Source organism: Telmatherina bonti, assembly GCF_933228915.1.
Source record: "Telmatherina bonti genome assembly, chromosome: 21".
NCBI lineage: Eukaryota > Metazoa > Chordata > Actinopteri > Atheriniformes > Telmatherinidae > Telmatherina > Telmatherina bonti.
The window spans coordinates 1,488,173-1,500,782 of record NC_136630.1 but is presented as its reverse complement, the minus strand read 5'-3'; the positions used below and the strand labels follow the sequence as shown (position 1 = coordinate 1,500,782).

Genomic DNA, 12,610 nt, shown 5'->3' with positions numbered 1-12,610 from the left:
TGTAGTGTTGTGTCAAGGTGTTTAGTTATGGTGGTGTGGTGTAGTGTTGTGTCATGGTGTTGTGTTGTGTCATGGTGTAGTGTCATGGTGTAGTGTTGTGTCATGGTGTTGTGTCAAGGTGTAGTGTCATGGTGTAGTGGTGTGTCGTGGTGTTGTGTCATTGTTTTTGCATCATAGTGTAGTGTAGTGTCATGGTGAAGTGTCATGGAGTAGTGCTGTGTCATGGTGTAGTGTCAAGGTGTAGTGTTGTGTCATGGTGTTGTGTCAAGGTGTAGTGTTGTGTCATGGCGTAGTGTCATGGTGTATTGTTGTGTCATTGTGTAGTGTCATGTAGGAGTGTTGTGTCATGGAGTAGTATCATGGAGTAGTGTTGTGTCATGGTGTAGTGTTGGGTCATGGTGTAGTGTCATGGTGTAGTGTTGTGTCATGGTGTAGTGTTGTGTCATGGTGTTGTGTCATGGTGTAGTGTTGTGTCATGGTGTAGTGTCATGGAGTAGTGTTGTGTCATGGTGTTGTGTCATGGAGTAGTGTTGTGTCATGGTGTTGTGTCATGGAGTAGTGTTGTGTCATGGTGTAGTGTTGTGTCATGGTGTAGTGTTGTGTCATGGAGTAGTGTTGTGTCATGGTGTAGTATTGTGTCATGGTGTTGTGTCATGGAGTAGTGTTGTGTCATGGCGTAGTGTTGTGTCATGGTGTAGTGTTGTGTCATGGTGTTGTGTCATGGTGTAGTGTTGTGTCATGGTGTAGTGTTGTGTCATGTATAGTGTCATGGTGTAGTGTTGTCATGGTGTAGTGTTGTGTCATGTATAGTGTCATGGAGTAGTGTTGTGTCATGGCGTAGTGTTGTGTCATGGTGTTGTGTCATGGTGTAGTGTTGTGTCATGGTGTAGTGTCATGGTGTAGTGTTGTGTCATGGTGTTGTGTCATGGTGTAGTGTTGTGTCATGGTGAAGTGTCATGGAGTAGTGTTGTGTCATGGTGTAGTGTTGTGTCATGGTGTTGTGTCATGGTGTTGTGTCATGGTGTAGTGTTGTGTCATGGTGTAGTGTCATGGAGTAGTGTTGTGTCATGGTGTAGTGTTGTTTCATGGTGTTGTGTCATAGCGTAGTGTCATGGAGTAGTGTCAAGGTGTAGTGTAGTGTCATGGTGTTGTGTTGTGTCATTGTGTAGTGTCACGGTGTTGTGTCATGGTGTAGTGTCACGGTGTTGCGTCATGGTGTAGTCTTGTGTCATGTATAGTGTCATGGAGTAGTGTTGTGTCATGGTGTTGTGTCATGGTGTAGTGTCATGGTGTAGTGTTGTGTCATGGTGTAGTGTAGTGTCATGGTGTTGTGTTGTGTCATGGTGTAGTGTCATGGTGTAGTGTTGTGTCATGGTGTAGTGTAGTGTCATGGTGTTGTGTTGTGTCATGGTGTAGTGTCATGGTGTAGTGTTGTGTCATGGTGTAGTCTTGTGTCATCTATAGTGTCATGGAGTAGTGTTGTGTCATGGTGTAGTGTCATGGAGTATTGTTGTGTCATGGCGTAGTGTTGTGTCATGGTGTTGTGTCATGGTGTAGTGTTGTGTCATGGTCAAATGTCATGGAGTAGTGTTGTGTCATGGAGTAGTGTTGTGTCATGGTGTAGTGTCATGGAGTATTGTTGTGTCATGGCGTAGTGTTGTGTCATGGTGTTGTGTCATGGTGTAGTGTTGTGTCATGATGTAGTGTTGTGTCATTGTGTTGTGTCATGGAGTAGTGTTGTGTCATGGTGTCGTGTCATGGTGTAGTGTTGTGTCATGGTGTTGTGTCATGGTGTAGTGTCATGGTGTAGTGTCATGGAGTAGTGTTGTGTCATGGTGTTGTGTCATGGTGTAGTGTTGTGTCATGTATAGTGTCATGGAGTAGTGTTGTGTCATGGCGTAGTGTTGTGTCATGGTGTTGTGCTGTGTCATGGCGTAGTGTTGTGTCATGGTGTTGTGTCATGGTGTAGTGTTGTGTCATGGTGTTGTGTCATGGTGTAGTGTCATGGTGTAGTGTTGTGTCATGGTGTAGTGTCATGGAGTAGTGTTGTGTCATGGTGTTGTGTCATGGTGTAGTGTTGTGTCATGTATAGTGTCATGGAGTAGTGTTGTGTCATGGCGTAGTGTTGTGTCATGGCGTAGTGTTGTGTCATGGTGTTGTGTCATGGAGTAGTGCTGTGTCATGGCGTAGTGTTGTGTCATGGTGTTGTGTTGTGTCATGGTGTTGTGTCATGGTGTAGTGTCATAGTGTAGTGTTGTGTCATGGTGTAGTGTTGTGTCATGGTGTTGTGTCATGGTGTAGTGTCATAGTGTAGTGTTGTGTCATGGTGTAGTGTTGTGTCATGTATAGTGTCATGGAGTAGTGTTGTGTCATGGTGTTGTGTCATGGTGTTGTGTTGTGTCATGGTGTTGTGTCATGGTGTAGTGTCATAGTGTAGTGTTGTGTCATGGTGTAGTGTTGTGTCATGTATAGTGTCATGGAGTAGTGTTGTGTCATGGTGTAGTGTTGTGTCATGGTCAAATGTCATGGAGTAGTGTTGTGTCATGGAGTAGTGTTGTGTCATGGTGTAGTGTCATGGAGTATTGTTGTGTCATGGCGTAGTGTTGTGTCATGGTGTTGTGTCATGGTGTAGTGTTGTGTCATGGTCAAGTGTCATGGAGTAGTGTTGTGTCATGGAGTAGTGTTGTGTCATGATGTAGTGTTGTGTCATTGTGTTGTGTCATGGAGTAGTGTCGTGTCATGGTGTTGTGTCATGGTGTAGTGTTGTGTCATGGTGTAGTGTCATGGTGTAGTGTCATGGAGTAGTGTTGTGTCATGGAGTAGTGTTGTGTCATGATGTAGTGTTGTGTCATTGTGTTGTGTCATGGAGTAGTGTCGTGTCATGGTGTTGTGTCATGGTGTAGTGTTGTGTCATGGTGTAGTGTCATGGTGTAGTGTCATGGTGTAGTGTTGTGTCATGTATAGTGTCATGGAGTAGTGTTGTGTCATGGCGTAGTGTTGTGTCATGGTGTTGTGTCATGGAGTAGTGCTGTGTCATGGCGTAGTGTTGTGTCATGGTGTTGTGTCATGGTGTAGTGTTGTGTCATGGTGTTGTGTCATGGTGTAGTGTCATGGTGTAGTGTTGTGTCATGGTGTAGTGTCATGGAGTAGTGTTGTGTCATGGTGTTGTGTCATGGTGTAGTGTTGTGTCATGTATAGTGTCATGGAGTAGTGTTGTGTCATGGCGTAGTGTTGTGTCATGGTGTTGTGTCATGGAGTAGTGCTGTGTCATGGCGTAGTGTTGTGTCATGGTGTTGTGTCATGGTGTTGTGTTGTGTCATGGTGTTGTGTCATGGTGTTGTGTCATGGTGTAGTGTCATAGTGTAGTGTTGTGTCATGGTGTAGTGTTGTGTCATGGTGTTGTGTCATGGAGTAGTGTTGTGTCATGTATAGTGTCATGGAGTAGTGTTGTGTCATGGTGTAGTGTTGTGTCATGGTGTTGTGTCATGGTGTAGTGTCATGAAGTAGTGTTGTGTCATGGAGTAGTGTGTCATGGTGTAGTGTCATGGTGTAGTGTTGTGTCATGGTGTTGTGTCATGGAGTGGTGATGTGTCATGGTGTTGTGTCATGGTGTTGTGTCATGGTGTAGTGTTGTGTCATGGTGTTGTGTCATGGTGTTGTGTCATGGTGTTGTGTCATGGAGTGGTGATGTGTCATGGTGTTGTGTCATGGTGTTGTGTCATGGTGTTGTGTCATGGAGAAGTGATGTGTCATGGTGTTGTGTCATGGTGTTGTGTCATGGTGTAGTCTTGTGTCATGGTGTTGTGTCATGGTGTAGTGTTGTGTCATGGAGTAGTGTTGTGTCATGGAGTAGTGTTGTGTCATGGTGAAGTGTTTTTTCATGGAGTAGTGTGTCATGGTGTTGTGTCATGGAGTAGTGTTGTGTCATGGTGTTGTGTCATGGAGTAGTGCTGTGTCATGGTGTAGTGTTGTGTCATGGTGGAGTGTTGTGTCATGTTGTTGTGTCATGGTGTTGTGTCATGGAGTAGTGTTGTGTCATGGTGTAGTGTTGTGTCATGGTGTTGTGTCATGGAGTAGTGTTGTGTCATGGAGTAGTGTTGTGTCATGGCGTAGTTTTGTGTCATGGTGTTGTGTCATGGTGTAGTGTTGTGTCATGGTGTTGTGTCATGGAGTAGTGTTGTGTCATGGCGTAGTGTTGTGTCATGGTGTTGTGTTGTGTCATGGAGTAGTGTTGTGTCATGGAGTAGTGTTGTGTCATGGTGTAGTGTTGTGTCATGGTGTTGTGTTGTGTCATGGAGTAGTGTTGTGTCATGGAGTAGTGTTGTGTCATGGAGTAGTGTTGTGTCATGGAGTAGTGTTGTGTCATGGCGTAGTTTTGTGTCATGGTGTTGTGTCATGGTGTAGTGTTGTGTCATGGTGTAGTGTTGTGTCATGGAGTAGTGTTGTGTCATGGAGTAGTGTTGTGTCATGGTGTAGTGTTGTGTCATGGTGTAGTGTTGTGTCATGGAGTAGTGTTGTGTCATGGAGTAGTGTTGTGTCATGGTGTAGTGTTGTGTCATGGTGTTGTGTCATGGAGTAGTGTTGTGTCATGGTGTTGTGTCATGGAGTAGTGTTGTGTCATGGTGTTGTGTCATGGAGTAGTGTTGTGTCATGGCGTAGTGTTGTGTCATGGTGTTGTGTCATGGTGTAGTGTTGTGTCATGGTGTTGTGTCATGGAGTAGTGTTGTGTCATGGTGTTGTGTCATGGAGTAGTGTTGTGTCATGGTGTTGTGTCATGGTGTAGTGTTGTGTCATAGTGTAGTGTCATGGTGTAGTGTTGTGTCATGGTGTTGTGTCATGGTGTAGTGTCATGGTGTAGTGTTGTGTCATGGTGTAGTGTCATGGAGTAGTGTTGTGTCATGGTGTTGTGTCATGGTGTAGTGTTGTGTCATGTATAGTGTCATGGAGTAGTGTTGTGTCATGGTGTAGTGTTGTGTCATGGTGTTGTCTCATGGTGTAGTGTTGTGTCATGTATAGTGTCATGGAGTAGTGTTGTGTCATGGCGTAGTGTTGTGTCATGGCGTAGTGTTGTGTCATGGTGTTGTGTCATGGAGTAGTGCTGTGTCATGGCGTAGTGTTGTGTCATGGTGTTGTGTCATGGTGTAGTGTTGTGTCATGGTGTTGTGTTGTGTCATGGTGTTGTGTCATGGTGTAGTGTCATAGTGTACTGTTGTGTCATGGTGTAGTGTTGTGTCATGGTGAAGTGTCATGGAGTAGTGTTGTGTCATGGTGTTGTGTCATGGAGTAGTGTTGTCTCATGGTGTAGTGTTGTGTCATGGTGTAGTGTTGTGTCATGGTGTTGTGTCATGGAGTAGTGTTGTCTCATGGTGTAGTGTTGTGTCATGTATAGTGTCGTGGAGTAGTGTTGTGTCATGGTGTAGTATTGTGTCATGGTGTTGTGTCATGGAGTAGTGTTGTGTCATGGTGTTGTGTCATGGAGTAGTGTTGTGTCATGGTGTTGTGTCATGGAGTAGTGTTGTCTCATGGTGTAGTGTTGTGTCATGTATAGTGTCGTGGAGTAGTGTTGTGTCATGGTGTAGTATTGTGTCATGGTGTTGTGTCATGGAGTAGTGTTGTGTCATGGTGTTGTGTCATGCTGTAGTGTTGTGTCATGGAGTAATGTTGTGTCATGTATAGTGTCATGGTTTAGTGTTGTGTCATGTATAGTGTCATGGAGTAGTGTTGTGTCATGGTGTAGTGTTGTGTCATGGTGTAGTGTCATGGAGTAGTGTTGTGTCATGGAGTAGTGTTGTGTCATGGTGAATTGTCATGGTGTAGTGTTGTTTCATGGTGTAGTGTTGTGTCATGGTGAATTGTCATGGAGTAGTGTTGTGTCATGGAGTAGTGTTGTGTCATGGTGAATTGTCATGGAGTAGTGTTGTGTCATGGAGTAGTGTTGTGTCATGGTGTAGTGTTGTGTCATGGTGAAGTGTCATGGTGTAGTGTTGTGTCATGGAGTAGTGTTGTGTCATGGTGTAGTGTCATGGTGTAGTGTTGTGCCATAGCGTAGTGTCATGGAGTAGTGTTGTGTCATGGAGTAGTGTTGTGTCATGGTGAAGTGTCATGGTGTAGTGTCATGAAGTAGTGTTGTGTCATGGAGTAGTGTTGTGTCATGGTGTAGTGTTGTGTCATGGTGTTGTGTCATGGTGTTGTGTCATGAAGTAGTGTTGTGTCATGGAGTAGTGTTGTGTCATGGTGTAGTGTTGTGTCATGGTGTAGTGTCATGGTGTAGTGTCATGAAGTAGTGTTGTGTCATGGAGTAGTGTTGTGTCATGGTGTAGTGTTGTGTCATGGAGTTGTGTCATGGTGTAGTGTCATGAAGTAGTGTTGTGTCATGAAGTAGTGTTGTGTCATGGTGTAGTGTCATGAAGTAGTGTTGTGTCATGGAGTAGTGTTGTGTCATGGTGTAGTGTTGTGTCATGGTGTTGTGTCATGGTGTAGTGTCATGAAGTAGTGTTGTGTCATGGAGTAGTGTTGTGTCATGGTGTAGTGTTGTGTCATGGAGTTGTGTCATGGTGTAGTGTCATGAAGTAGTGTTGTGTCATGGAGTAGTGTTGTGTCATGGTGTAGTGTTGTGTCATGGTGTAGTGTCATGGTGTAGTGTTGTGTCATGGTGTGTCATGGAGTGGTGTTGTGTCATGGTGTTGTGTCACAGTGTTGTGTCATGGTGTAGTGTTGTGTCATGGAGTAGTGTTGTGTCATGGAGTAGTGTTGTGTCATGGTGAAGTGTTTTTTCATGGAGTAGTGTGTCATGGTGTTGTGTCATGGAGTAGTGTTGTGTCATGGTGTTGTGTCATGGAGTAGTGTTGTGTCATTGAGTAGTGCTGTGTCATGGTGTAGTGTTGTGTCATGGTGTAGTGTTGTGTCATGGTGGAGTGTTGTGTCATGTTGTTGTGTCATGGTGTTGTGTCATGGAGTAGTGTTGTGTCATGGTGTAGTGTTGTGTCATGGTGTTGTGTCATGGAGTAGTGTTGTGTCATGGTGTTGTGTCATGGCGTAGTTTTGTGTCATGGTGTTGTGTCATGGCGTAGTTTTGTGTCATGGTGTTGTGTCATGGTGTAGTGTTGTGTCATGGAGTAGTGTTGTGTCATGGTGTTGTGTCATGGTGTAGTGTTGTGTCATGGTGTTGTGTCATGGCGTAGTTTTGTGTCATGGTGTTGTGTCATGGTGTAGTGTTGTGTCATGGAGTAGTGTTGTGTCATGGTGTAGTGTTGTGTCATGGTGTTGTGTCATGGAGTAGTGTTGTGTCATGTTGTTGTGTCATGGTGTTGTGTCATGGAGTAGTGTTGTGTCATGGTGTAGTGTTGTGTCATGGTGTTGTGTCATGGTGTAGTGTTGTGTCATGGTGTTGTGTCATGGTGTAGTGTTGTGTCATGGTGTTGTGTCATGGCGTAGTTTTGTGTCATGGTGTTGTGTCATGGTGTAGTGTTGTGTCATGGAGTAGTGTTGTGTCATGGAGTAGTGTTGTGTCATGGTGTAGTGTTGTGTCATGGTGTAGTGTCATGGAGTAGTGTTGTGTCATGGTGTTGTGTCATGGTGTAGTGTTGTGTCATGGTGTAGTGTTGTGTCATGGAGTAGTGTTGTGTCATGGAGTAGTGTTGTGTCATGGAGTAGTGTTGTGTCATGGTGTAGTGTTGTGTCATGGTGTTGTGTCATGGAGTAGTGTTGTGTCATGGTGTTGTGTCATGGTGTAGTGTTGTGTCATGGTGTTGTGTCATGGAGTAGTGTTGTGTCATGGAGTAGTGTTGTGTCATGGAGTAGTGTTGTGTCATGGTGTAGTGTTGTGTCATGGTGTTGTGTCATGGTGTAGTGTTGTGTCATGGTGTAGTGTTGTGTCATGGTGAAGTGTCATGGAGTAGTGTTGTGTCATGGAGTAGTGTTGTGTCATGGTGAATTGTCATGGAGTAGTGTTGTGTCATGGTGTAGTGTTGTGTCATGGTGAATTGTCATGGAGTAGTGTTGTGTCATGGAGTAGTGTTGTGTCATGGCGTAGTGTTGTGTCATGGTGTTGTGTCATGGTGTAGTGTTGTGTCATGGTGTTGTGTCATGGAGTATTGCTGTGTCATGGTGAATTGTCATGGAGTAGTGTTGTGTCATGGTGTAGTGTCATGGTGTAGTGTTGTGCCATAGCGTAGTGTCATGGAGTAGTGTTGTGTCATGGAGTAGTGTTGTGTCATGGTGAAGTGTCATGGAGTAGTGTTGTCATGGTGTAGTGTTGTGTCATGGAGTAGTGTTGTGTCATGGTGTAGTGTTGTGTCATGGTGTTGTGTCATGGTGTAGTGTTGTGTCATGGTGTTGTGTCATGGAGTAGTGTTGTGTCATGGCGTAGTGTTGTGTCATGGTGTAGTGTTGTGTCATGTATAGTGTCATGGAGTAGTGTTGTGTCATGGTGTAGTGTTGTGTCATGTATAGTGTCATGGAGTAGTGTTGTGTCATGGTGTTGTGTTGTGTCATGGTGTAGTGTCATGGTGTAGTGTTGTGTCATGGTGTTGTGTAGTGTCATGGTGTAGTGTTGTGTCATGGTGTAGTGTTGTGTCATGGTGTTGTGTCATGGTGTAGTGTTGTGTCATGGTGTAGTGTCATGGAGTAGTGTTGTGTCATGGTGTTGTGTCATGGTGTAGTGTTGTGTCATGGCGTAGTGTTGTGTCATGGTGTTGTGTCATGGTGTAGTGTTGTGTCATGGTGTAGTGTCATGGTGTAGTGTTGTGCCATGGTGTTGTGTCATGGTGTAGTGTTGTGTCATGGTGTTGTGTCATGGTGTAGTGTTGTGTCATGGTGTGTCATGGAGTAGTGTCATGGTGTTGTGTCATGGCGTAGTGTTGTGTCATGGATGAGTGTTGTGTCATGTATAGTGTCATGGAGTAGTGTTGTGTCATGGTGTAGTGTTGTGTCATGTGTAGTGTCATGGAGTAGTGTTGTGTCATGGAGTAGTGTTGTGTCATGGTGTTGTGTCATGGAGTAGTGTTGTTTCATGGTGTTGTGTCATGGTGTAGTGTTGTGTCATGGTGTAGTGTTGTGTCATGGTGTTGTGTCATGGATGAGTGTTGTGTCATGTATAGTGTCATGGAGTAGTGTTGTGTCATGGTGTAGTGTTGTGTCATGTATAGTGTCATGGAGTAGTGTTGTGTCATGGAGTAGTGTTGTGTCATGGTGTTGTGTCATGGAGTAGTGTTGTTTCATGGTGTTGTGTCATGGTGTAGTGTTGTGTCATGGTGTAGTGTTGTGTCATGGTGTAGTGTCATGGAGTAGTGTTGTGTCATGGAGTAGTGTTGTTTCATGGTGTTGTGTCATGGTGTAGTGTTGTGTCATAGCGTAGTGTCATGGAGTAGTGTCAAGGTGTAGTGTAGTGTCATGGTGTTGTGTTGTGTCATTGTGTAGTGTCACGGTGTTGTGTCATGGTGTAGTGTTGTGTCATGGTGTAGTGTCACGGTGTTGCGTCATGGTGTAGTCTTGTGTCATGTATAGTGTCATGGAGTAGTGTTGTGTCATGGTGTTGTGTCATGGTGTAGTGTTGTGTCATGGTGTAGTGTTGTGTCATGGTGTAGTGTAGTGTCATGGTGTTGTGTTGTGTCATGGTGTAGTGTCATGGTGTAGTGTTGTGTCATGGTGTAGTGTCATGGTGTAGTGTTGTGTCATGGTGTAGTGTCATGGTGTAGTCTTGTGTCATGTATAGTGTCATGGAGTAGTTTTGTGTCATGGTGTAGTGTCATGGAGTATTGTTGTGTCATGGCGTAGTGTTGTGTCATGGTGTTGTGTCATGGTGTAGTGTTGTGTCATGGTCAAGTGTCATGGAGTAGTGTTGTGTCATGGAGTAGTGTTGTGTCATGGTGTAGTGTCATGGAGTATTGTTGTGTCATGGCGTAGTGTTGTGTCATGGTGTAGTGTTGTGTCATGGTGTTGTGTCATGGTGTAGTGTTGTGTCATGGTGAAGTGTCATGGAGTAGTGTTGTGTCATGGTGTAGTGTTGTGTCATGGAGTAGTGTTGTGTCATGGTGAATTGTCATGGAGTAGTGTTGTGTCATGGTGTAGTGTTGTGTCATGGTGAATTGTCATGGAGTAGTGTTGTGTCATGGAGTAGTGTTGTGTCATGGTGAATTGTCATGGAGTAGTGTTGTGTCATGGTGTAGTGTTGTGTCATGGTGAATTGTCATGGAGTAGTGTTGTGTCATGGAGTAGTGTTGTGTCATGGTGAATTGTCATGGTGTAGTGTTGTGTCATGGTGAATTGTCATGGAGTAGTGTTGTGTCATGGTGTAGTGTTGTGTCATGGTGAATTGTCATGGAGTAGTGTTGTGTCATGGAGTAGTGTTGTGTCATGGTGAAGTGTCATGGTGTAGTGTTGTGTCATGGAGTAGTGTTGTGTCATGGAGTAGTGTTGTGTCATGGAGTAGTGTTGTGTCATGGAGTAGTGTTGTGTCATGGTGTTGTGTCATGGCGTAGTGTTGTGTCATGGTGTTGTGTCATGGTGTAGTGTTGTGTCATGGAGTAGTGTTGTGTCATGGAGTAGTGTTGTGTCATGGTGAAGTGTCATGGAGTAGTGTTGTGTCATGGAGTAGTGTTGTGTCATGGTGATGTGTCATCGAGTAGTGTTGTGTCATGGTGAAGTGTCATGGAGTAGTGTTGTGTCATGGAGTAGTGTTGTGTCATGGTGAAGTGTCATGGAGTAGTGTTGTGTCATGGAGTAGTGTTGTGTCATGGTGTAGTGTTGTGTCATGGTGTACTGTTGTGTCATGGTGTAGTGTCATGGTGTAGTGTTGTGTCGTGGTGTAGTGTAAAGGTGTTGTGTTGTGTCATGGTGTAGTGTCATGGAGTAGTGTTGTGTCATGGTGTTGTGTTGTGTCATGGTGTAGTGTCATGGAGTATTGTTGTGTCATGGTGTAGTGTTGTGTCATGGTGTTGTGTCATGGTGTAGTGTTGTGTCATGGTGTTGTGTCATGGTGTAGTGTTGTGTCGTGGTGTAGTGTAAAGGTGTTGTGTTGTGTCATGGTGTAGTGTTGTGTCATGGTGTAGTGTCATGGTGTTGTGTCATGGAGTAGTGTTGTGTCGTGGAGTAGTGTTGTGTCATGGTGAAGTGTCATGGAGTAGTGTTGTGTCATGGAGTAGTGTTGTGTCATGGTGAAGTGTCATGGAGTAGTGTTGTGTCATGGAGTAGTGTTGTGTCATGGTGTAGTGTTGTGTCATGGTGTACTGTTGTGTCATGGTGTAGTGTCATGGAGTAGTGTTGTGTCATGGAGTAGTGTTGTGTCATGGTGTAGTGTTGTGTCATGGTGTACTGTTGTGTCATGGTGTAGTGTCATGGCGTAGTGTTGTGTCGTGGTGTAGTGTAAAGGTGTTGTGTTGTGTCATGGTGTAGTGTCATGGTGTAGTGTTGTGTCATGGTGTTGTGTCATGGAGTAGTGTTGTGTCGTGGAGTAGTGTTGTGTCATGGTGTTGTGTCATGGTGTAGTGTTGTGTCATGGTGTAGTGTTGTGTCATGGTGTTGTGTCATGGTGTAGTGTTGTGTCATGGTGTTGTGTCATGGAGTAGTGTTGTGTCATGGAGTAGTGTTGTGTCGTGGAGTAGTGTTGTGTCATGGTGTTGTGTCATGGAGTAGTGTTGTGTCATAGTGTATTGTTGTGTCATGGTGTTGTGTCATGGTGTAGTGTTGTGTCATGGTGTTGTGTCATGGAGTAGTGTTGTGTCATGGAGTAGTGTTGTGTCGTGGTGTAGTGTTGTGTCATGGTGTTGTGTCATGGTGTAGTGTTGTGTCATGGTGTTGTGTCATGGTGTAGTGTTGTGTCATGGTGTAGTGTTGTGTCATGGAGTAGTGCTGTGTCATGGTGTAGTGTTGTGTCATGGTGTTGTGTTATGGAGTAGTGTTGTGTCATGGTGTAGTGTTGTGTCATGGAGTAGTGTTGTGTCATGGTGTTGTGTCATGGTGTAGTGTTGTGTCATGGAGTAGTGTTGTGTCATGGAGTAGTGTTGTGTCATGGTGTTGTGTCATGGTGTAGTGTTGTGTCATGGAGTAGTGTTGTGTCATGGAGTAATGTTGTGTCATGGTGTTGTGTCATGGAGTAGTGTTGTGTCATGGTGTTGTGTCATGAGTAGTGTTGTGTCATGGTGTAGTGTTGTGTCATGGAGCAGTGTTGTGTCATGGTGTTGTGTCATGGTGTAGTGTTGTGTCATGGTGTAGTGTTGTGTCATGGTGTTGTGTCATGGTGTAGTGTTGTGTCATGGTGTTGTGTCATGGAGTAGTGTTGTGTCATGGAGTAGTGTTGTGTCATGGTGTAGTGTTGTGTCATGGTGTAGTGTTGTGTCATGGTGTTGTGTCATGGTGTAGTGTTGTGTCATGGTGTTGTGTCATGGTGTAGTGTTGTGTCATGGAGTAGTGCTGTGTCATGGTGTAGTGTCATGGAGTAGTGTTGTGTCATGGTGTAGTGTTGTGTCATGGAGTAGTGTTGTGTCATGGTGTTGTGTCATGGTGTAGTGTTGTGTCATGGAGTAGTGTTGTGTCATGGAGTAGTGTTGTGTCATGGTGTTGTGTCATGGTGTAGTGTTGTGTCATGGAGTAGTGTTGTGTCATGGAGTAATGT

The 12,610-nt window shown here is 44.6% G+C and overlaps 1 protein-coding gene across 1 annotated transcript in view; it reads right to left on the bottom strand.

The window, feature by feature from the left end:
* Positions 1 to 12,610, bottom strand: part of LOC306771630 (serine protease HTRA1B-like) — a 139,115-nt gene that overhangs the window by 81,598 nt on the left and 44,907 nt on the right. The window lies entirely within an intron of this gene.